Raw genomic sequence first — 25,366 nt, forward strand, 5'->3', positions numbered from 1 at the left:
ACACCACACTACCAGCCACCACTAATAATAATAATAATAATAATAATAATAATGAAATGAAATGGCGTATGGCTTTTAGTGCCGGGAGTGTCCAAGGACATGTTCGGCTTGCCAGGTGCAGGTCTTTCGATTTGACTTCCGTAGGCGACCTGCGCGTCATGATGCGGATGAAATGATGATGAAGACGACACATACACCCAGTCCCCGTGCCAGAGAAATTAACCAATGATGGTTAAAATTCCCGACCTTGCCGGGAATCGAACCCGGGACCCCTGTGGCCAAAGGCCAGCACGCTAACCATTTAGCGATGGAGCCGGACATAATAATAATAATAATAATAATAATAATAATAATAATAATAGAGCCAAAGTCTCACGCACCAAAACACTGCCCTTTAGGCGGTAGAGGTGGGATCCCTCCTGAGTCCAAGGGAAAAAACAACCCTGAAAGGTAAACGGATTAAGAAAGAAAGAATGTCGTAGGTACGACATCGTAATTGGTGTAAAACCTTCAATTAGTATGTTTAATATATTTTAATTATAGTTTATTTAATGCTAAATCTTTTATTAAGTGTTAAACATGACTAATATATGGTTTCCCTGTAAATATGAAGTATAAAATTGTATAACCTCAAAATCCATATAGTCGAAAGCGGTAGAAAATTCCATAATGTTCGAGTGTTAGATTTATTGTACTATAATTTGGTATAGGTGAAATGTTCTGGAAACTTACTGTAAGGTTTTATTATCCAGATACATGCAGAGACGGGATGGGATGGGATGGGATGGGATGGGATGGGATGGGATGGGATGGGATGGGATGGGATGGGATGGGATGGGATGGGATGGGATGGGATGGAGAAGCGTTAATGACTTAAAAAAGACCAAGGCTGAGAGTGGCTTCGCTTTGCTGGCAACTGGGAAGGTTATGGCACAGGTTGCTTAGCACACGGAAGCTGCAGTTCTGGCGCTGTATTGTACGCCGGGAGCCTTTTCTTCTCTGGAATCGTGGGCACTGTACTAGCCTGGCCTCGCGTGTTTTTAAAAGGCTAGGCCAAGGTCACAAGTAAGCTAATGACTGACCACTGTTGCGTAATAAAACCAGACCGCAGGCTGTCCTCAGGCCGTGTTTCTTCTTTTGTTACTGCAAGTGGAATCATATGTATCATCAACGGTACTGTATTTCGAAATATCTCAACAGTAATCGTGCGAATGACGTCCTGGAGAAATTCAGATTGGCTACCTAGTAGTGGTTCTTGGGTAACCGGTTCTCCAGTCATTATCCGGTGCTATTGCGCTTATCTAAACATTACCGTGCGGCGCGGCTTTGATGTGCGTTGCCTTGTACCGCGCCGGTGACAACTTTAGTAAAACCAAACCAAACCAAACCAAACCCCATGGCACTACAGCCCTTGAAGGGCCTTGGCGTACCAAGCGACCGCTGCTCAGCCCTAAGGCCTGCAGATTACGAGGGGTCGTGTGGTCAACACGACGGATCCTCTCGGCCGTTATTCTTGGCTTTCTAGACCGGGGCCGCTCTAATCACGTAGGCTGAGTGGACCTCGAACCAGCCCTCAGGTCCAGGTAAAAATCCCTGACCTGGCCGGGAATCGAACCCGGGGCCTCCGGGTGAGCCGAGGGGAAATAATCTTTGACTCAAGCTGCACCTGTGGAAACTCTGCAGTGTCCAATTGAAATCTGAGAATGCTGAATGACAGTTCCTTGTCAAGTCCGCATGGAGTGATGCGCTGGGTTGCGATGTCTGTCTGGTTTCATATTGCCCCTTTTCGCTTAAGAACATTGGTGGTGTTATTAGCCGCACCGCCGAAAGAAAACTGACAGCTCCGCCTCCTCTTCCCATCCCTCTCGCTTCTAGCCAGCTCTTTGAGGTGCTGGTTGTTAAAAATTAAATCGGATACTCGAATACCCCGATAATAAGAAGTAGGTAACTGTTCCCTCTAAAGCTGATTCTCATATTACCCGGGTAGACATTCGTTACAGTTTCCCACTGGGCGAGTTGGCCGTAAGGTTAGAGTCGCGAAGTTGTGAGCTTGCATTCGGGAGATAGTGGATTCGAATACCATGGTCGGCATCCCTGAAGATGGTTTTCCGTGGATTCTCATTTTCACACCAAGGTCGCTATCTTCCCAATCCTGACCCTTCCCCATTCTTCCATAAATGTATTTTAGTGTATTGTTTATACTAACGTCCTTCTGAAAGGATAAGTAACATTAATAATGAAATTCATTAACTAACCTGAGACATATGGGGCGTTCAGAGCACAAGGGAATCAAGTCCATTTTTGGTCATTTTGGACTTATTCCACCTTTAAGTACTATTTATGAAGCTGCTTTCAGAGCATAAAAGATTCATGTCCAGATATTGTAAATAACTGTTAAATGATTGGTAATTCTGTTGAGCATGGAGGGAGTCAGTCTTTTATTCAGAGCACAATGGAAACATGTCCATTTTCAGTTTCCATGGTTTGTTTTGTCAGTGTGTGAGATTTAATTAAAATGTCATTGTCTCTGATGAAGTTGTGTCAAGATCCGAGCATGAATATCTCAGCCTTTGATCACAAATTCTTGGTATCAGGACATTCCTACTTACCTAATGATAGTGATTTTGGTTTAGTGGATAAAGCTGGTAGGAAAATCTCGCACATTTACACACCAAATGATTGGATGAATATCGTTAGAAAAGCAAAGAAAACATCCCCTGGATTTGAGGTCATTGAAATGAAATTCTCAGACTTCTTATCCACCAGAAACTTGGAGAATTTAGTAACGAACAGAAAAAAAACGGTTGATGGTTATGGCATCAACTGGCTGACTATGAGATGGTTACGTTGTAAAAGAGAATCTCCTTTTACCCTGATGTTTAAGCAGACTCTGAACCCTGATATGCAATTTGACGAAGTTGACGTAAGAAAGAAGTCTCCTGACCATCGCATAACACACCTTTATAACATCCAGCAAGGCCCTCTTTATACGCAACGTCGACCAGTAACAAAAACGAAGGACATGGAGGATTTACTGCTATACATTCCGTCTGTGCATCATCATTTTTTCAAGAACTTACCGTGTGAAAGTGCCACAACAGCTTCATCGGCTTTGCAAGGGCAAACAGACGATAGTGAATACGCATTTCTTTGAATCTGATCTGTACAACTTCCTGTTTGGAAATATTTGTTTTAAGCAAACATAGAGAAGAAAATTATCTATCTATATAAATAAAATTGTAGGGGGTCCGCTGTCTGTAATTTCTTTTGTTTTGCCAATTTTTCAGATATTTATCCGTTTTAGGTCAACTCAAGACCGAATCGGTGGTTTTTACGTTTCGTGTCTGTTTGTTTGTCTGTTTGTCTGTCTGTTTGTCTGTTCCACCATCACGTCGAAACGGCTGGATAGATCTCAACCAAACTTCATATTTAGAGTATACTCATCCCGGGGAAGGTTTCGATATGCATATGATTTTAAAATCTTTGAATACACGGGGGTTTTATAGGAAAACCAGAATGGTTTTTCCACCATCACGTCGAAACGGCTGGATAGATCACAACCAAACTTCATATTTAGAGTACACTCATCCCGGGGAAGGTTTCGATATGCATATCATTTTAAAATCTTTGATTCGACGGGGGGTTTATAGGAAAACCTGAATGGTTTTTCCACCATCACTTCGAAACGGCTGGATAGATCTCAACCAAACTTCATATTTAGAGTATACTTATCCCGGGGAAGGTTTCGATATGCATATTATTTTAAAATCTTTGAACAAACGGGGGGTTTATAGGAAAACCAGAATGGTTTTCCCCCATTTTCTCTTATACTATTGATTTTCTGTGAACTTAGTTTACCGTACGTGAAACGCCTCTTCATTATAAACAACTTTCGTTATGTTCATAATTTACCTTACTATTCACATGACGGAGATTTTTTACAATTTTCCGCTGGTATCATGCTCTGCATTGAGTGACCGACAGACCGACAACGAACCTACAGGTTACCATGGCAACGTCTCTGACTGCATGCCAGCAGGGAAGTAACGTATTGCCATTTTCCTCATCATGCTTTTAAATTCGTGGTTGTTCCTTGGGTAGAAGGCAAGAGAGGCGTCAATCGGCCTATCTGCGGGATATTGGTGGAATATCGTTGGATGTTATAACCGCCCTCGAATAGATTAAGTAATAACACCATTAGTCATCTTCTTGTTATTTGTTTACCTAAGAATCACTGGACCTAAATTTCTCCTCTGTTACCGCTTTATTATATCCATAACTCACATAAATAAAATGTAGGGGGTCCGCTGTCTGTAATTTCTTTTGTTTCGCCAATTTTTCAGATATTTATCCGTTTTAGGTCAACTCAAGACCGAATCGGTGGTTTTTACGTTTCGTGTCTGTTTGTTTGTCTGTTTGTCTTTCTGTTTGTCTGTTCCACCATCACGTCGAAACGGCTGGAGAGATCTCAACCAAACTTCATATTTAGAGTATACTCATCCCGGGGAAGGTTTCGATATGCATATCGTTTTAAAATCTTTAAATACACGGGGGGTTTATAGGAAAACCTGATTTAGAATACACCTGTCCTTGATAGGTTTTTGGGAAAATATTGTTTCTAAATCCCTGAACTGACTGCGGGTTTATACGAAACCGAAACAGTGATTTTGCACTTCCACAAAATATACACAACCAAACTTAAAGGAAATCTACCTACCTTGGTAGAAGTTAATTTCTAAACCTTTTTTCTCATGTGCATCATTTCGATACGAGGATTAATAAGGGAGATATCATTAACGGACCGTTTTTCTGTACAAGTCCCATCGGAACGAGCGGGTGCGTGTAAAGCGTATTCCTTACAACTTGAAAACTACTGAAGACATTCGAACCAAAATTTATATTTAGCATCCACCTGTCCAAAGGTAGGTTTTAAACGTAAATAACATTTCATGTTCCGGAATGGACTGGCGGTTTATAGGGAACCGAAATGGTGATTTTACTCTTCCACAATATATACAGAACAATATATACAGAACAAGACCAACCTGACTGGAGGGGAGTTCCTCAGGGCAGTGTTATCGGAACTTTATGTTTTCTTATATATATAAATGATATGAGTAAAGGAGTGGAATCGGAGGTAAGGCTTTTTGCGGATGATGTTATTCTCTATAGAGTGATAAATAAGTTACAAGATTGTGAGCAACTGCAACGTGACCTCGAAAATGTTGTGAGATGGACAGCAGGCAATGGTATGTTGATAAACGGGGCTAAAAGTCAGGTTGTGAGTTTCACAAATAGGAAAAGTCCTCTCAGTTTTAATTACTGCGTTGATGGGGTGAAAGTTCCTTTTGGGGATCATTGTAAGTATCTAGGTGTTAATATAAGGAAAGATCTTCACTGGGGTAATCACATAAATGGGATTGTAAATAAAGGGTACCGATCTCTACACATGGTTATGAGGGTGTTTAGGGGTTGTAGTAAGGATGTAAAGGAGAGTGCATATAAGTCTCTGGTAAGACCCCAACTAGAGTATGGTTCCAGTGTATGGGACCCTCACCAGGATTACCTGATTCAAGAACTGGAAAAAATCCAAAGAAAAGCAGCTCGATTTGTTCTGGGTGATTTCCGACAAAAGAGTAGCGTTACAAAAATGTTGCAATGTTTGGGTTGGGAAGAATTGAGAGAAAGAAGAAGAGCTGCTCGACTAAGTGGTATGTTCCGAGCTGTCAGCGGAGAGATGGCGTGGAATGACATTAGTAGACGAATAGGTTTGAATGGCGTTTATAAAAGTAGGAAAGATCACGATATGAAGATAAAGTTGGAATTCAAGAGGACAAACTGGGGCAAATATTCATTTATAGGAAGGGGAGTTAGGGATTGGAATAACTTACCAAGGGAGATGTTCAATAAATTTCCAATTTCTTTGAAATCATTTCGGAAAAGGCTAGGAAAGCAACAGATAGGGAATCTGCCACCTGGGCGACTGCCCTAAATGCAGATCAGTATTGATTGATTGATAGATTGATTGATTGGAAATCGACCAAACGTGATGAAATTCCACCTCTAAACCTTTTTTTTTTTTCATGTGCATTTTTTCGTCACGAAGATTAATAAGGGAGATATCATGAATGGTCACTTTTGCAGGTTAACTCCAGCGGACATAGCGAAGAAAGTGTTTTACATGGAGCAGATTCCTTATCTATATATATTAAATCGTAACGACTGTGTGCCTCTACACTGACTATTTTGGCGAAATTTTCGTACAGCTTTCCGTTTAAGGGGTAATAATGACCATCTCCATAATTTTTGGTTTAGTTTCCTGAAAGTCCTAATTTTTACCCGCCTCGCCCAAAATCCAGATTGCGGCATAATCTGCCAGAAGAAAAAGAAGATAATTGAATTTTGACAAAAGTATACGTTTTAGCCTGTAACGAACGGAAAACATCCTAGATCATTAAATTTTTCACTTTTTATCCGCGAAGAATATCGAAATATGCAGGCAATTTTAATGATGGTGCAGACCTTCGGAAATTCCTATCACATAACGGATTTCACAATCTCTGCTCAATTTGGAATGATCTACAACCTTGGTCTTATGACTTTTTGCCGTATCTGTATCCCTTGTACGTTTGATTTTTCTCTATTAATCGATGTTAAGTCAATTTGGAATTTTCACATGCATAATTCATACTTTCAATTAGCCTACTTATATGAAATACAGAATCATCAAACTCTTCACGAAAATTGGCCCACCCAGTAGCCATATGTGAGCCAAATGCTATGTATGTAGCTGTCACATAATTATCCGAAAAGTAATGTAATGTGAGATAATCTTACAAAACCTTTACCCTGTTCCACGTTTCTAACTCAATCTGACCCATGAATAGATGACATATCATAGGACCAGCCATTTAGGCCACTAAATCCGGCGTGTCTTATGGTATAATCCTTTGTCGATATGACGTACATTTAGTAACAGTTAATCTGTAAAAGAAGGTCTTCAATATTGTAAACACGCATATACTTTCGTATGTCGATCTATATATATTCACTGATGTCGATTTTTAGCGATCGAGAAAGGGTGGGTCTGCTATTGTAATCAGTACTCCCCACACCGACTTTGACTGGCAGTAGGAAAGGGTTCCTTCTCCAACTCCTGTGTAACTGTCATTAGTAAGGAAGGCCTACAATTGTAATGAATAGTTCCCTTCTCGATTTGACTTGCAGAAGGCAAGTGAGCATGCAGTTTTGTTTAAAACTCCCCTACCCGATTGTGTTTGGCAGTAGGCAAGGGTGCCCGCCATTATAAAGAAATGTCCTCATCTAAAATGTGACTGGCGTTAGGCATAGTGGCCTGCTATTTTGATGGAAACTCACCAACTTGGTGTGACTGGCAGTAAGCTGGCTGGCAGTAGGAAAATGGGCCTGGCATTATAATGATAACTGCACAACTCAATTTCGAGTGATAGTAGGGTAATTGCCTGCCATTATAATAGAAACTCCTCAACTGTAATCTGTCTGGAAGTAGGAAAGGGGGCTGCCATTTTAACGAAAACTCCCCAAATCGATTCTGTCCGCGTAGTAGGCAATGGGGCCTGCAATTATAATGTAAACTTCCCAACTCGATTGTGAATGGCAGTAGGCAAATGAGCCTGCCGTTATATCACAAATCCGTAACAAACACTTTACATTGGAAACAACGTACTGGGACCTCCTCATGCTCTTTCTCGGATAACGCTAAGAGACACGCAATTTTAAAACAATCTTATTTACTGCATGTACACTATTTACTTCGATATTCGAATACAATGTAGAATACCGTAGCGAAGCACGAGTACATTCGCTAGTAAAACCATAAGCCTATAACAAAGAGGAAGATACAAGTACAACACATTCAGAGCACAAAAGAATCAAGTCCAAATCCAAGGTACAAGTTCAATACATTCAGTGCACAAAAGAATCATGTCCAAAACTTTACTTTTCTATTCAAGTCAGCATGTATTAGCATTTATATTTACCCTATTGCAATATGCGAATACATTATACAAAATAACTTCTATTATTGAAACATTTTAAGACAGTGTAAACGTCTTCCTGTAATTAATTATTCAGCAAAACCTTTATGTCTATTTTTCTCAAAACATTATTATTGTGACTTGATTCCTTTGTGCACTGAACGCCCCATATTTTCCTAACAGTTGGCAACTGATGTTTTCTTCCGCATATCCACCAGTTTGAAAGGGAAGTATTTCCTTATGGGGAATAGGCATGTGCACCTCCCTCTCTCCACCTCCCCGTGCTACCCTTAATTTAGGCTTTCCGGAAAATTCAGTTCCTTTGTTAAAGACAGAGTTTTAACGTTTTATGGGCACAGAGAGCTACGTTTAGCGAGATTATGTCGTTGAGCAGAGAATATATCTTACAGGGGAAGGAATCGAAAGCATCAATGACCTGGTTCACATAGCGCAGTTGCTTGAGAAGCTCATCTTCCATGCTTAGGTTCAGGATCAAATGCGAGCTCAGTCAGTTGACACCGAAGAGCGATTTAACGCCAAAGACTCGTGTCAGTACATTTATGGACATATTTAATTACTGCTCTCCCATCCGTCACCACCTCCGGTGTTAACCAGTTACAGACAGCAGTGTCCTTCCTTGCTGCCATTGTAAGGGACAGATCAAGTTTCCCTTGAGCTGGTTGCGATCCCGTTGGTCTACTCCCTGCACCGGTGTCGTCCTGATCGCGAACAGTCCATATTGCGAACAAGTGGGTACCTGAAGGGGATGATTTGAGTTTGACACACATTAATGAGTTCAGACTGCGTACAAGTGGGAAATACCAAGTTGCCCAACCCGCTTGACTAGAAATGTAGACTGGGATATGAACAAAATTATAATTTGACGGGCTGCAGAAAAATTAACCTTCAGGTGGTACACCAAGTCCTGGTACACACAATTGGAATACTGGGTAATACACAAAAAAGTTAGAAGCATGTAAGGAAAACCCCACTTGTTTCCAAATAAACTTACTATTTTCACTTCTTATGTATTATTTTGAATAATAATAATAATAATAATAATAATAATAATAATAATAATAATAATAATAATAATAATAATAATAATAATAATAATAATAATAATAATAATTCTAAAGGCTATTGCCTATTCGTTGCAACCACTCACTTCTTTACTTGGCATAATAATAATTCCGGGCGAGTTGGCCGCGCTGTTAGGGGCGCGCGGCTGTGAGCTTGCGTCCGGGAGATAGTGTGTTCGAATCCAAATGTCGGCAGCCTTGAAGATGGTTTTCCGTGGTTTCCCATTTTCACACCAGGCAGATGCTGAGGCTGTACCTTAATTAAGGCCACGGCCGCTTCCTTCCAACTCCTAGGCCTTTCCTATCCCAACCGGGCGAGTTGGCCGTGCGCGTAGAGGCGCGCGGCTGTGAGCTTGCATCCGGGAGATAGTAGGTTCGAATCCCACTATCGGCAGCCCTGAAGATGGTTTTCCGTGGTTTCCCATTTTCACACCAGGCAAATGCTGGGGCTGTACCTTAATTAAAGCCACGGCCGCTTCCTTCCAACTCCTAGGCCTTTCCTATCCCATCGTCGCCATAAGACCTATCTGTGTCGGTGCGACGTAAAGCCCCTAGCAAAAAAAAAACTTTCCTATCCCATCGTCGCCATAAGACCTATCTATGTCGCTGCGACGTAAAGCCACTAGCAAAAAAAGAAAATAACAATAATAATAATAATAGTAATAATAACCTATTAATAATACAACTCTCACTAATCCACCATAAACAACTACCCCTCTAGTTACGCTATACAATAAAAAACATAATCTAAATGGTAAGATTACCCCAAACTTAATTATTAAACAAATCAATAAGAAAATTATTTTTTAAAATATGGTTAAGTTATCTAAAACATCCCAATGTACCAGTTAATGTTAATACTACTAGAACAAAAATTACACATGAGACTATTTTGAAAATTGTATCTGTTTTATGTATCTCACGTCAACACTAATCTCTTGTTCGCAATCTGGACAGGGTATATTTAGTTGTTCGGAATCTGGACGGTTTTTGCCTTGTTCGCAATCTGGACCGTTCGCAATCAAGGCACAACCCCTGCACCAATGCTTTATGGATGGGCCTACAAATTAATGCCAGTTCCGCAGCGTGTAACTTCCGCTTAAGTTTACAGCCATTTGTTGGACAGTAACGATTTTTTAATTTTGGAATTCGCTTTACATCGCACCGACAGAGATAGGTCTTATGGTGACGATAGGATAGGAAAGCCCTAGAAATGGGAAGGAAGCGGCCGTGGCCTTAATTAAGGTACAGCCCCAGCATTTGCCCGGTGTGAAAATGGGGAAACCGCGGAAAACCATCTTCAGGGCTGCCGACAGTGGGGTTCGAACCCACTATCTCTCGGATGCGAATTCACAGCTGCGCGTCCCTAACCGCACGGCTAACTCGCCCGGTAAAAGATGCAGAACAATCATGATGATGAAGGGCTAGAAGTGGGAAGGAAGCGCCGTGGCCTTAATTAAGGTATAGCCATCATTTGCCTGGCGTGAAAATGAGGAACCGTGGAAAAAAAATACAGGGCGGTCGATGATGGGGTTCGAACCCACTATCTCTCTGAATGCAAACTCACAACTACGCGGCCAGTACCACGCACCAACTTATGTACTTTAATGTCTTTATTTCAGTGCCTCCTATTAGCTTTAAGCTCATTTTGAAAGCCATGTGGTGAAAGTACATGTTTCTAATACGAAAGTCATTATGCATGTTATCACCTATTGTTGCGAATTCGTCACATGGGCTGAAAGAATTGAAAAGTGCCAATTGAACTTTAGAGAATAAACCGAGGTTATGTGAAGTAGGCTAGAGCGAATGAAAATTACATTTTTATAACACGTTACAATTAGTCTGAAAGTCCGGCTCCTTGACTGAATGTTGAGCATAGAGGCCTTTGGTTCAGAGGGACCCAGTTCGTCTCCCGACCAAGAGGCGACTTTAGTCGCGTTTGGTTACTTCCTGTGGCTCGGGGGCTGGTTGTTTACGTTGTCCCAATACTCTTTTCATATTCAGACAACACGCCATACTACGAACCACCATAGAAACAAGCGATAGTGATTACATCCCTCCGCATAGAGTTTACGTCAGGAAGGGCATCCGGTCGTAAAAAGGACCAAATCCCCCTGTGCAACACAATTCACACCGGCGACCCCACAGGCATGGGAAAAGCGGTGGAAGAAGAATAATTTATTGGCCTGGGTGCGTTTGCGTTTGATTTTTCTGCTAGCGGTTTAACATCTACACATACAATTTTTTGGTTACAGTCTGAATATGAAGAGGAGAGTGTTGGTATGAACACAGACACCCAGTTCCCAAGTTAGTAGAATTAATCAGATGCGATTAAAATCCCTGACAAGTCCGGGAATTGAACCCGGGACCACCTGAGCCGAAGGCCTCAACGCTGACCATTCAGCCAAGAAGTCGGACTATTTGCTTTAATTGCACTGTATCTATTTAAATTACGGTCCCGATTCGGTGGTTGACTGCCCGACAACACTCCACTGTTATCATCGATTCATCTCCCTTTCCTCCGCTACACATACAGTACACCGCTTGAAGGACAAGCTCGTACAGGCCCGTACCTTCAACCTACACGACAGAGCACTGGATGTCCCCGGCCTATTCAGTTCAGCTGTGTGAAGACGACTACTTTTTGTGGGTATTGGATTATAATTTCTTTGACTTAAGATACTGCACATCCCTAGAATTTGAGAGGAAAATCTTGGAGATCTTCCTTTTTTCTTTTCTTCTTAATGTGTTTACCCTCCAGGGTTGGCTTTTCCCTCGGACTTAGCGAGGGATCCCACCTCTACCGCCTCAAGGGCAGTGTCCTGGAGCGTGAGACATTGGATCGGGGATACAACTGGTGAAGAGGACCAGTACCTCACCCAGGCGTGCTTACCTGCTATGCTGAACAGGGGCCTTATGGGGGGATGGGAAGATTGGAAGGGATACTGTAGATAAGGAATAGGGAAGGAAGCGGCCGTAGCCTTAAGTTAGGTACCATCCCGGCATTTGCCTGGAGGAGAAGTGGGAAACCATGGAAACCACTTCGAGGATGGCTGAGGAGGGAATCGAACCCACCTCTACTCACTTGGCCTCCCGAGGCTGAGTAGACCCCGTTCCAGCCCTCGTACCATTTTTCAAATTTCGTGGTAGAGCCAGGAATCGAACCCGGGCCTCCGGGTGTAGCAGCTAATCACACGAACCACTACATCACACAGGCGGACCCTGGAGAAGATACTACCATAATATCGATGCCGAAAGTCATCATGACTTGTAGATGAACTTCGTTTCATACTACATTATGCCTTGTAACGCGTTGGGCTGTAGAAGCAAGTCTTCCCTCATTTCCTCATTTATAAGTCATTATCTTCCTGGACAAAGCCCACACCATTCAGAAGTAAATCCTAAAGGATGTCTCGCCATGCTTTTTTTTAATGAATTAAATGGTAATCTTGTTAAGAAGAGGCACATTCTTGGACAAGCACTCATGTGTGCATAATTCGTTAGTATCAAAATGACGAATGTAATTTTAAAGGATGTATAAGGGATTTAAACGCCGCTAGTCATGCTTTTAACGTAAAGTAGGGCTTTTGTACTCGCATAAATTCCTCGAATAAACATTGAATTACAGAACTTGCTACCTCACACCTGAAACTTGGTATAGCGACGTTTGCTAGTACATTCGACCGACTGCGCGGCCTGGTTAGTTTGTAGGATAGAGCCCCGACGCAATTGGTTGACTTTTAGAGGTGCTTAAATGCTATAAAACCGTGTCACTGCAGTAACTGTTGGTACTGTACATGAAAGAACTCTTCATCGAAAACTCATTGAACTATTATCAGTTGGGCTGAGTAGCAGACGGTAGAGCGTTGGCCTCTTGAGATCAGGCTGGCAAGCTCGATCTCGGCTCCGTCCGGCGGTATTTGAAGGTACTCAAATACGCCAGCCTCATAACGGTACATTTACTTGCACGTAAAGGAACTTCTGCAGGACAACATTCCGGCACCTCGGCGTCTCCGAAAACCGTGAAGGTAGTAAGTGGGACATACAATGATTATTATTATTATTATTATTATTATTATTATTATTATTATTATTATTATTATTATTATTATTATTATTATGTTAGTGATTTAACATCGCACTAAGGACGTTTCATTTCTGTTTGTGCTTAGTAGTGACATACGTACTGGTTTGTAATTAAGATACGTCTGAACGTAGTTTAAAATGATTGTATTGTACTGTACAGTAGTATACGAGAAATATCTCATTAGAATTTACCGTGCTTATTTCATTATTGTAAAATATTTGTGTAGTATAGTAGAGGTATCCATAGAAATTGTTGTGTAATTGAAATTAGGATAGGCTTAACTGCAGTTTAGAATTGTGTAATTCTTGTGTATTCCTTTCGGTATTCAGTATTTAACAGCAGTTTTTATCCTGTTAGGGTGTTGTAGGATAAAAATAGAGTATAACTAAATAGTATTGTAGTGTAGTCGTATATTAATTACCTTATTGCCGTGTGATCTTTGAATACTATCCCAGAGAATATTTCCCTCCGATTTTTTTACACATAAGTTATCTTATTTTTCCTTGTATTTTCATTTTTTCCGTAACGAATGACTAAGGAGTGCAAGTGTAGAAACTGTGGGTGTGGCGAGGCATTGAGGGGTATGAGGGAGGAGTTGGAGAGTTTGAGGGAGATAATTAGGATTCTCACAGAAGACACGAAGGAAGATAGGCCTCCTTCAAACAATGTACAGGTTACAGTAGGTGTAAAAGAGGGAGGGGAAGGAAAGGGGGGAATTGTAGAAGACAGGTGGTCTAATGTTCTAAGGGGGAGGAGATTGCAGGCTAAGGGCTCTATTCAGGATCAGAATTCAGGACAGGTGTCTGTGAGAAATCGGTACGAGTCACTCCAGGTAGAACAACAGAGGGAAGATGAGGAACAGTTGCTGAGATGTGTGGAAGTAGGAGGAAGGGAAAATGTAGGAAAGGGAAATGTAGAGTAGAATATAGGAAAATACAGGTGGAACAGGATCATGGGAAGGAGATAAGGGAGGAGGAAGTAGCCTTCTGTGGCTATCAAGAAAGGTAGGGCTGACCAGGAGGGGAGGGGATCAAATGCGGTGGGTAGGGTTGAGGCTCTGGTCATGAGAGATTCCATGGTTAGACATGTGGCGAAAGTGTGTGGAGGAAAGGGAACCGGGGTAGAGTGTTATCCAGGAATTAGTTTGAGGCAGATGTTAAGGAAAGTAAAAGAGAAGGAGGAGGGGAAGGAGAAGGTGGTAGTGTTTCACGTTGGTACCAACAACGTGAGGCAAGCTGGTATAAGTACCAACATCGTTCGAGATGTATGGGATCTGGCAAATGAAGCACGGGTAAAGTTTAAGGAAGCGGATATTGTTATCAGTGGAATACTCGGTAGGAGGGATACTGGCTGGAGGGTGATTTGGGGATTTAAATGAGACTATGGAATGGGTATGTGGTAAACTGGGAGTGAAATTTCTAAATCCTAAGGGGTGGGTAGGCGATAGGGATCTTCGCTCAGTTGGCTTTCACTTAAACCGCAGTGGCACGTATAAGTTAGGAAATTTGTTTGGAAGGGTAATAGGGAGGTACATTCAGGGAAACGAGGTGGTCTAGGGAGCGATGATAAGGGTACAGAGATCTGGAAGTCAAGAGGGGATGACATAAAAATGTTAGTGTTGAACTGCAGAAGTATTGTAAAAAAAGGAATAGATATATATTTACCAGATATTGTAATAGGAGTTGAATCATGGCTGAGAAATGATATAATGGATGCAGAAATTTTCTCACGGAACTGGAAAGAGTATCGTAGAGATAGGATGGGAATGGTGGGAGGGGAAGTATTCTTTCTGGTGAAAGAAAAATTTGTATGCTACGAAAAAGTTAAAAATGACTATTTCAAAATCATACAAAAAGAAGACATTCAGTGGGACATGTCGATATGTAGGTACGTATAGGTATCTACTTCTGGATTGTCAACTCGTTTTGAAATTGCGCAAAGTAGGAGAATATGGTTACCAAATTATAGTGCTTGCTTTAACAGTACTTTGACCAAGCGAGTTAGCCGCGCGGTTAGGATCGCGTAGCTGTGAGCTTGCATTCGGGAGATGATGGTTTAAAATCCCACCGTCGGCAGCCCAGAAGGTGGTTATCCGTGATTTCCCATTTTCACACCCCGCAAATGTTGGGGCTGTACATATTTAGACCACAGCCGCTACCTTCCCAGTCCTAGAACTTTTCCCATCTTTGCGTCGCCGAAAACCTTCGATGTGTTGGAACTACGTTAAAAAACAGTAACAAAAAGTTAACAATACTTTCGTAGCTTCCCGTTGTATAACTCCCCAGCTGCTTTGTTGATCCATTCTTTTTAATGTTGTGCTGGTCTTTATGTATGTTTAAAGTAGCAAATTGTGCTTTCATTTTTAATGAAGTGTAATTAAATAATGGGAAGGATTCGTCCTCAAACCCGTACATTCTAAATTATTTCGAGCTCCTATTGCGTAGACATATCTAACATGTGTTGTATATTTCCTAGCGATATAACGTCGTCTTTCTTCCGTAATCTGTTTAACCTCCAAGGTTGGTTTTTCCCTAGGACTCAGCGAGGAATCCCACATCTATCGCCTCAAGGGCAGTGTCCTGGAGCGTGAGACTTTGGGTCGGGGGATAAAGCTGAGGAGAAGGACAGGTACCTCGCCCAGGCGTGCTCATCTGCTATGCTGAACAGGGGCCTTGTGGGGGTATGTGGAGATTGGAAGGGATATATAAGGAAGAGGGAAGGAAGCGGCCGTGGCCATAAGTTAAGTACCATCCCGGCATTTGCCTGGAGGAGAATTGGGAAACCACGGAAAACCACTTCGAGGATGGCTGAGGAGGGAATCGAACCCCCCTCAACTCAGTTGACCTCCCGAGACTGAGTGGTCCCCGTTCCAGCCCTCACAGCAATTTTCAAATTTCATGGCAGAACCGGGAATTGAACCCGGGCCTGCGCGGGTGGCAGTTAATCACGCTAACCACTACACCACAGAGGCGTTGATTTAACGTCGTAATAACCTAAACACGTGAAGCTGTCATTAGAGAAGCCCAGGACTGGGAAGGAGTTGCCGTAGCCTTAATTAAGAATGAAGGTGCAGCGGGGAAATATCCTGTGGTGAAAATGAGAAACTACAGAAAGCCATCTTCAGGGCTGCTGACAGCGGGGTTCAACCCACCATTTTCGGAATACAAACATTAGAGCTACATCACCTGCGCCGCGTAGCCAACTCTGTCGGAAAATTTCAGCTCAAATTTATGCTATTATTTATCTGAGTATTTCACAGTTCAAAGATTTGTATTCAGTACGCATATTTCTATAAAAACATCTTCTTTAAAAATTCTCCTTAGAGACACATTGCAGTCTCTCTAACGACATTTATTACAAGAATGTATTCTACCCTGCATTATTATAGGGATAGACAATAGATTAGAAGTGCAAAATACCTAAGCTTATTTACTTGCTGTAATATTACAGGTTTCAGAATTTTTCATCTCATACGTCTGGCCTGAAGCCTTACTTGAATGAGGAATGGTATTTGTTTCATGGCACCTTCCTCATAAATATATATATATCTTTTATTACAAGTTGCTTTACGTCGCACTGACACAGATAGGTCTTATGACGACAACGGGACAGGAAAGGGCTAGGAGTCGGAAGGAATCGGCCGTGGCCTTAATTAAGGTACATCCCCAACACTTGCCTGGTGTGAAAATGGGGAACCACAGAAAACCATCTTCAGGGCTACCAACAGTGACGAATCTACCTCATCAATCCATGCGAACGTTATTACAGCTGTTTAGATGTGATCATGATTTTTGAAGCTGACAATGGGGCACTTACCAATACCGAGAGCTTTGCAACCCCAAACAAAGAAACAAACCTCATGGCGCAACAGCCCTAAATGACCATGGTCTACAAAGCGACTGCTGCTCAGCCCGAAGGCCTACAGATTACGAGGTGTCGTGTGATGAGCACGACGGATCCTCTCGGCCGTTATTCTTGGCTTTCTAGAACGGGGCCGCTATCCCGCCGTCAGATAGCTCCTCAATTGTAATCACGTAGGCTGAGTGGACCTCGAAACAGCCCTCAGATGCAGGTAAAATTCTCTGACCTGGCCGGGAATCGAGCTCTGGGTCTCCGGGTAAGAGGCAGGCACTCTACCCCTACACCGCGGGGCCGGCACTTTGCAACCCCAACTTCCTCTTAATCGCACAAAGTTATAAAACTGTTTTCATTTTAATAAAAGTGCAAATAGAAAAATCATAAGCCTGTAAATATATTTACTATAAATATAAGGCGAAATTATTACATTACTCAACAAATAACACTTTTGTCCCTATGAATGTTTATGTACTAACTTGTTCAACGTCGCACTAACAACACTTCGAAAGTTTTCGGCAGCAGAAGGTTGGGAAAGGGCTAGGATTGGGAAGGTACCGGCTGTGGCCTTAATTATGGTAGAGCCCCAGCATTCGACTGGTGTGAAAATGATAAACCACTGAAAAACATATTCAGGGCTGCCGACGGTGGGATTCGAACCCACCATACACCGAGTGCAAGTTGACAGCTACGTGACCCTCACCGTACGGCCAAATCGCTCTGTGGGACGAAAATAATATTGGCGAAACCTCAGGGTACGTAGATTTCACCGTAAATGCCATGAATGTCCTATTCATAACCTGGGCAGCAGGTAACAGAGTGGTCAGGTCGTCTCTGGCCGACCGCCTTTGTCCACGGGAATTAACCTTGTGTTCATTTCTATTATACACTGAGTGAACTTCAGGATCATGTGCCTCTCAAGAAATGGAGATTTCACTTCTATGTTTTCAACTTTCTGGCAGGGAATCGAACCCATGTCCTTCCTTCAGACAGAACCGAGTACTCCTTTACCGCCTGAGTTAGGCAGTCGCTGTTAAATAATTCTAGACGGTCAAATTCTGACATACAAGATATCTTAAAACGTAGAGGAACTAATGAACGTTATACAAAGACAAAGTCACCTCCGTACAGGCCATGAAGGCCCTTGGAGGAGTGGATGGTAAAGGCTTCCACCATTGTTAACCGCGACACGTGATGGGGTAGAGTGGTTAGCTCTACGCCCGGCCGCCTTTTGCCCCCAGGAATTAACCTGGTACTCATTTTTGGTGTAGGCTGAGTGAACCTCAGGGCCATATGCACCTCCGGAAGTGGAAATCTCGTTTCTTAAATTTTACGACTTCCCGACGGGGATTCGAACCCACGTCCTTCCGGGCGATCCGAGCACACCTTTACAATGAACGTTATGCAAATAGGATATTAATTTTTTGCCGGGCTGAGCCGCTCAGACGGTTGCGGTGCTGGCCTTCTGACCGCAAGTTGGCAGGTTCGATCCTTGCTCAGTCCGTTGGTTTTTGAAGATGCTCAAATACGTTAGTCTCGTGTCGGTAGATTAACTGGCATGTAAAAGAACTCCTGCGGGACAACATTCCCGTACCTCGGCGTCTCCGAAAACCGTCAAATAGTAGTTAGTGGGACTTGAAAACAATAGCATTATTATTATTGTTTTTAATTTCCACTTAGTGAGCTGACTACGTTGTTCGAGCCACGTAAATCCGATGAAAGGAATTATTATAAGGCTAATTGCCCATGAAGCCGGCCCCGTGGTGTAGGGGTAGCGTACCAGCCTCTTACCCGGAGGCCCCGGGTTCGATCCCCGGCCAGGCCATGCATTTTTATCTGGATCTGAGGGCTGGTCGAGGTCCACACAGCCTACGTGATTACAATTGAGCTGTCTAACGATAAGATAGCGGCCCCGGTCTCGAGAGCCAAGAATGACGGCCGAGAGGATTCGTCGTGCTGACCACACGACACCTCATAATCTGCAGGCCTTCGGGCTGAGAAGCGGTCGCTTGGTAGGTCAAGACCCTTCCAGGGCTGTTGTGCCATGGGGTTTGGTTTAATTCCCTATTTCTCTTGCGCTTTATACCATCCATTACTCCATCAATTGATAGAAACGTGTTGTGGAAAGAACTTGTTTGCATTGAGAGTATGATTTTACCGTTTTTCGCCTCCAGTATTGGATTTTGCTTGTGAAGGTACAGTATATACCAAAACTCAGTAAAGGTAATCGCCCACTGCAGGGAACCGCGCCGCGCCGCGCGGAACAAGCTTGTGTAACATTCCACGGGCCATTTTCCGAGATATCGCCCATACAGCACACCTCAACGCGCCGCCTCTCTCCAGTTGGGGAAGTGCAGCTCACACAGAAATATGAGTTCCAGTTCCGAGGAGGACTTATTATTTGCGGTTGCGATATTTGCAAATGAGGAAGAAGAAAAACGCGAAAGAAAAGTTTGGGTCCACAACATTTATGAGAAAAGGGAAACGTACGGAGAGTTTCACCGTTTATTTCCTGATCTACTAAAGGACCGAAGTAAATTTTCCCACTGCTTTCGTATGTCCCAAGAAAAATTCTATGAACTATTGAACCTAGTTAAGCCGTGTGTACCGAGTTCGATAGCTGCAGTCGCTTAAGTGCGGCCAGTATCTAGTGTTCGGGAGATAGTAGGTTCGAACCCCACTGTCGGCAGCCCTAAAATGGTTTTCCGTGGTTTCCCATTTTCACACCAGGCAAATGCTGGGGCTGTACCTTAATTAAGGCCACTTCCTTCCCACTCCTAGCCCTTTCCTGTCCCATCGTCGCCATAAGACCTAATTGTGTCGGTGCGACGTGAAGCAACTAGCAAATAAAAAAAGCCGTGCGTAGAGCAAGAAAATAATATCACCTTTCGCCGAGAAAGACGTACAGTGCACAATACCACTAACCGCGTGAAGGTACGAGCGTGCTGGCACTAGTCGAGGACTCACGAAGACTGCCGAAACGCCACGAAACCACATTCTTTCCGTTATTCCTTCCTTCTACCCTCGCCCATACAAGCGCGCCGAAAGGAAAAAGTTCCGTTCCAGAAACCTAGGGGCTTCTCGTGCGGAAATTCCACAAGCTTGTTCCGCGCGGCGCGGCGCGGCTCCCTGCAGTGGGCGTTAAGTCATTTCATTTCACAAGAAGCAGACCACGAAAATTTCTTCTCGGCTGCGCTGCGCGGCGCGGCGCGGCGCGGCGCGGCGCGGCGCGGTGTAGTGGGCGATTACCTTAATCTTTCTTTCTTAATCTGCTTACCCTCCAGGGTTGGTTTTTCCCTCGGACTCAGCGAGGGATCCCACCTCTACCGCCTCAAGGGCAGTGTCCTGGAGCGTGAGACATTGGGTCTGGGGGTACAAGTGGGGAGGATGACCAGTACCTCGCTCAGGTGGCCTCACCTGCTATGCTGAACAGGGTCCTTGGTGCGGGATGGAAAGATTGGAAGGGATAGACAAGGAAGAGGCATTTTGCCTGGAGGAGAAGTGGGAAACCACGGAAAACCACTTCCAGAATGGCTGAGGTGGGAATCGAGCCCACCTCTACTCAGTTGACCTCCTGAGGCTGAGTGGACCCCGTTCCAGCCCTCGTACCACTTTTTAAATTTCGTGACCGAGCCGGGAATCGAACCCGGACCTCCGGAGGTGGCAGCTAATCACACTAACCACTACACCACAGAGGCGGACACTCAGTAGCCTAATCTTCAGTAGTCAAATATTTAAGCCACCAAAATTAAGCTGTAGCTCTTGAACGAATATGTATTTCTGACCCCACCCTCCCCCCCACCACCAAAAGTAAAAAGGTTAAAAACCCTTGGGAAACTTCAAAAATTGCTGGCCCAGACTGGTTTGCGGCCTTTCTGAACAGCCATCCTGACATTTTGCTGAAGAAACTGGAAGGGCTGTGTCTTATGTGGTATGAGGTATTACTTAGAGCGAGCTAGATGAAGACTCGGTTCGGGTCACGTTGCTGTTAGCTTGCATTCAGGAATAGTGGGTTTCGAAATCGACCGTCGAGACTTGAAGATGGATTTCCGTGGTTTCCCATGTTCACACCAGGCACTTGACTTTAATCATGGCCGCTTTCTTCCCAGTCGTAGCCTTTTCCTATCCTATCGACGCCGAAGAGACCTAACCGAGTCGGTGCGACTTTAAGATAGGCCTACTTGCGTCTCTTTATTATAATATTGTATTGTTTAGTAGCTGTAATATGTTTCACCTGTAGTCTGTTTAATTTGGCACATGTAAATAATGCATTTTTTGGTTAGTTAAAGAGAGGGCCTAATGGCCTTAATCTTGCCAGAAAAAATATATCCTTCGTATTACTCAGAAGATAGAGGCGTAAAAGGAGATTGGATACTATGCCAGAAGTGCAGGTTTTCGTTCCACGAGCTCCGTGTGGGGTCTGCTGGAGGAAAACGTGGAAAGTGCATCTCAAAATCACTATCTTATTAGGGATCACAATAGACCCTAATGTGATCGGAATTACCCCCAAACTTTTCAGACATTCCGTATTTTGAACCTACTAAGTTATCTTTAATTGTTGTATGCACGTACATAATTTTAAATGCAATGATACGTGGATGCTATTTTAATGTGTCAACCAGTAATATTGTTTAATAAAGTTTGAATTTGTTACTAAAATTGAATTTTGAATCTGAACTGATCGAAATAGCCCTGGGCTTCCCCAAGTGATAGTGCGACTTTAAACACTTGGAAAATAGAAATCACGAGAATCAACAAGGTTATTTTTTTTACTTCCCACTAACTACTTTTGACGCTTTACGGAGACGCCGAAGTGCCGGGATTTTCTCCCCACAGGAGTTATTTTACGTGCCAGTAAATCTACCGACACGAGGCTGATGTACGGACTGAGCCAGGATCGAACCTGCTAAGTTGGGGTCAGAAGGCCAGCGCCTCAACCGCCTGAGCCACTCAGCCCGGCAGAATGACGAGAATTGACACCTCTCGACATCCTCGTAATCTGTATTGTTCCTGTACTCGCTTCGGCGGTTCGTTCGTTCGTTCGTAATCTGTTTACCCTCCAGGGTCGGTTTTTCCCTCGGACTCAGCGAGGGATCCCACCTCTACCGCCTCAAGGGCAGTGTCCTGGAGATTCAGACATTGGGTCGGGGATACAACTGGGGAGAATGACCAGTACCTCGCCCAGGTGGCCTCACCTGCTATGATGAACAGGGGCCTTGTGGAGGGATGGGAAGATTGGATGGGACAGGCAAGGAAGAGGGAAGGAAGCGGCCGTGGCCTTAAGTTAGGTACCATCCCGGCATTTGCCTGGAGGAGAAGTGGGAAACCACGGAAAACCACTTCCAGGATGGCTGAAGTGGGAATCGAACCCACCTCTACTCAGTTGACCTCCCGAGGCTGAGTGGACCCCGTTCCAGCCCTCCTACCACTTTTCAAATTTCGTGGCAGAGCCGGGAATCGAACCCGGACCTCCGGGGGTGGCAGCTAATCACGCTAACCACTACACCACAGAGGCGGACCGCTTCGGTGGTACATATACTATAATTGGAACGGTACAGAGAAGATTAGCATGGCCACTGCGCAAGGATGACACGCAAAATCGTGAAGCGTTCCACATTTTTTCTAAATTCAAAATTGTGTCACCGACATCGACACACCCGAATATATGATCAAAATGCATATATTCCGGCAAACAATTCAGCGACAGAGCCCGATATAGTTAAGCAACATCGGGCGTGGTCAGAGTTTGGTTGGGTAACCAATCAAGCTCGGCTCTTGTCGCTGGTCCGAAAAAAATTAGAAACAATTCAAATTATTACTAATACAGCCATGGCCCACACAACGCGATGTTTGAACATTGCCCAATTTTCACATTACCGCAAATCACGATACAGATGATTAACTTCAATATTATTTTATTTTTATCATTATTATTTTTACCTGTTATAAATTTATTATGTCCGCCTCTGTGGTGTAGTGGTTAGCGTGATTAGCTGCCACCCCCGGAGGCCCGGGTTCGATTCCCGGCTCTGCCACGAAATTTGAAAAGTGGTACGAGGGCTGGAACGGGGTCCACTCAGCCTCGGGAGGTCAACTGAGTAGAGGTGGGTTCGATTCCCACCTCAGCCATCCTGGAAGTGGTTTTCCGTGGTTTCCCACTTCTCCTCCAGGCGAATGCCGGGATGGTACCTAACTTAAGGCCACGGCCGCTTCCTTCCCTCCTCCTTGCCTATCCCTTCCAATCTTCCCATCCCTTCACAAGGCCCCTGTTCAGCATAGCAGGTGAGGCCGCCTGGGCGAGGTACTGGTCATACTCCCCAGTTGTATCCCCCGACCAAGAGTCTGAAGCTCCAGGACACTGCCCTTGAGGCGGTAGAGGTGGGATCCCTCGCTAAGTCCGAGGGAAAAACCAAACCTGGAGGGTAAACAGATGATGATGATGATGATAAATTTTTTATTCTTATTTTCCTGAACAGGCCAGCAGAGGAGCACAATTAAGCGCACCGGTAGTGGCATCCAATAAGGCCCCCGTCGGGGGTGCCCGAACAGTAACTATTGGGTATTGTTCCCGAAACTGTAACAGCTACCAAACAACGGCTTAGTGCACTCTGGAGCAATTATATGAAATATCCTCCTCATGTAGTTAATTGTTATGATCATAGTAATAATAATGCAAATGATTTCTTTCTTCACAGCTGTTGCGATAAAATGTGTCAAGTCATCCTCACACCATTGATCGTTCGCATGTGGGCAGGGGCCTGACAAGTAGTAGGCATATATTACTAGTATTTCATTCTTTAAACATGCTGCGTGGAGTTGAGACCACACAGCTGTATATGTTAATAACGACACAAGCTGTTATTAGCATAGGCGACAATGGCTCTTCAGATGGGATTATGAGTTCAGATACGCCCCTCTTAAAGATGTCCCACCTGATGTTGAGTTGACTTTCTGCACCTCCAGCTTGGCAAGTAAATACATATCCACTGAGAAAATGTAAGTTAAAAGTCCCTCTGAATATAGGTCCTAGTATGAGAATTGAACGACGCAATAACAAATTTATGTGGGTTATAAGAAATGTGTCGTTATCTGAGAGTATTTTTTTTGCTGTATTCTGTTTATGAAGGGACATAAGCAGAAATTATTTTATGGGAATCACTAGCTCCTGAGGCATTTTTACGATTAAAACTAAATCCATAAAACGTAAGTGAATATGTAAATTGAAATCGAAATTATTGAAAGTTTCTTTTCTATCGAAATTAAGAATAAGATAAATTTGGGTCAGATCATAAAAAATAAAAATAAAACTATGTTCTTAGGCAGGATTCTCCAACAATTTGGATAATGGAGCGCAGAGGTTGGTTAATGGTACAAATCAAACACATATTTTTCATGTTTACAAACAAATCTCATACATGTCATTGCTTAATTGTTTATTCTGAAGTAGTGGACTAAAATAAAGACAAATAGCTCAAACTGAAGTCACTCATTGTCTTGCTCATAGAGGAAAGCTTCTCGTAACACCTCCCCTGAATTGAATGTGTTGATCCTATTCAGGCTATTTCCTTGAGGCTGCCTCCATTTTTATTTCAGGATAGCGCTTCAGGAAATAATAAAGCCAATCTTTGTCAGCCATACCAGCATCTTTATTTGCGATATTAGAAATGCAATTTTCTTCAGCCTATCTAAAGACAATCCTCCTGAGGCCTGCTGGTGTTAGACTACTGGATAAAAGAGATTGGGTAGCGTAAGAATATAATTCTTTATTTCGCTTTCAATCTGATTATTGAAAATACAGTAGGTTTACGACCTGAAAGAAGGCGCTGTAACTAAATTAACTTCAGGTGCTTCTCAACGTCGACTTAGGAATCCCAAAACTTCTGACTTCTTCCCGTATTTTCCTGCTAGCTCACAGGGCATTTTTAAAGGTTTCGGCCGCGTAGTAATTGTTTTTGTTTTGGTAGTTACGTGGCATCTAAGAAAATAAATGGAGAATTGTTGAATTGAAGTTAGGGTATTTTGGGACAGAATACGCATTATTGCCCCATTCTGGTTTAAAACTTATCTTTCTTTCTACCAGGTAAAATGTTGAATCAATATTAGTAACTTCTCTGGTTTAAAACTTATCTTTCTTTCTACCAGGTAAAATGTTGAATCAATATTAGTAACTTCTCTGGTTTAAAACTTATCTTTCTTTCTACCAAGTAAAATGTTGAATCAATATTAGTAACTTCTCTGGTTTAAAACTTATGTTTCTTTCTACCAAGTAAAATGTTGAATCAATATTAGTAACTTCTCTGGTTTAAAACTTATCTTTCTTTCTACCA

At 43.1% G+C, this 25,366-nt stretch overlaps 1 protein-coding gene and 1 non-coding gene across 3 annotated transcripts in view; both read left to right on the forward strand.

Annotated features, from left to right (window-relative positions):
- LOC136863975 (titin homolog) overlaps nucleotides 1-25,366 on the forward strand; it is a 1,080,299-nt gene that overhangs the window by 880,551 nt on the left and 174,382 nt on the right. The gene's annotated exons all lie outside the window — the stretch shown is intronic.
- On the forward strand, nucleotides 22,555-22,660 carry LOC136865049 (U6 spliceosomal RNA). The gene has a single exon (XR_010859437.2). It is a non-coding gene; the product is annotated as a U6 spliceosomal RNA (small nuclear RNA).

Source organism: Anabrus simplex, chromosome 2, assembly GCF_040414725.1.
Source record: "Anabrus simplex isolate iqAnaSimp1 chromosome 2, ASM4041472v1, whole genome shotgun sequence".
Lineage (NCBI taxonomy): Eukaryota > Metazoa > Arthropoda > Insecta > Orthoptera > Tettigoniidae > Anabrus > Anabrus simplex.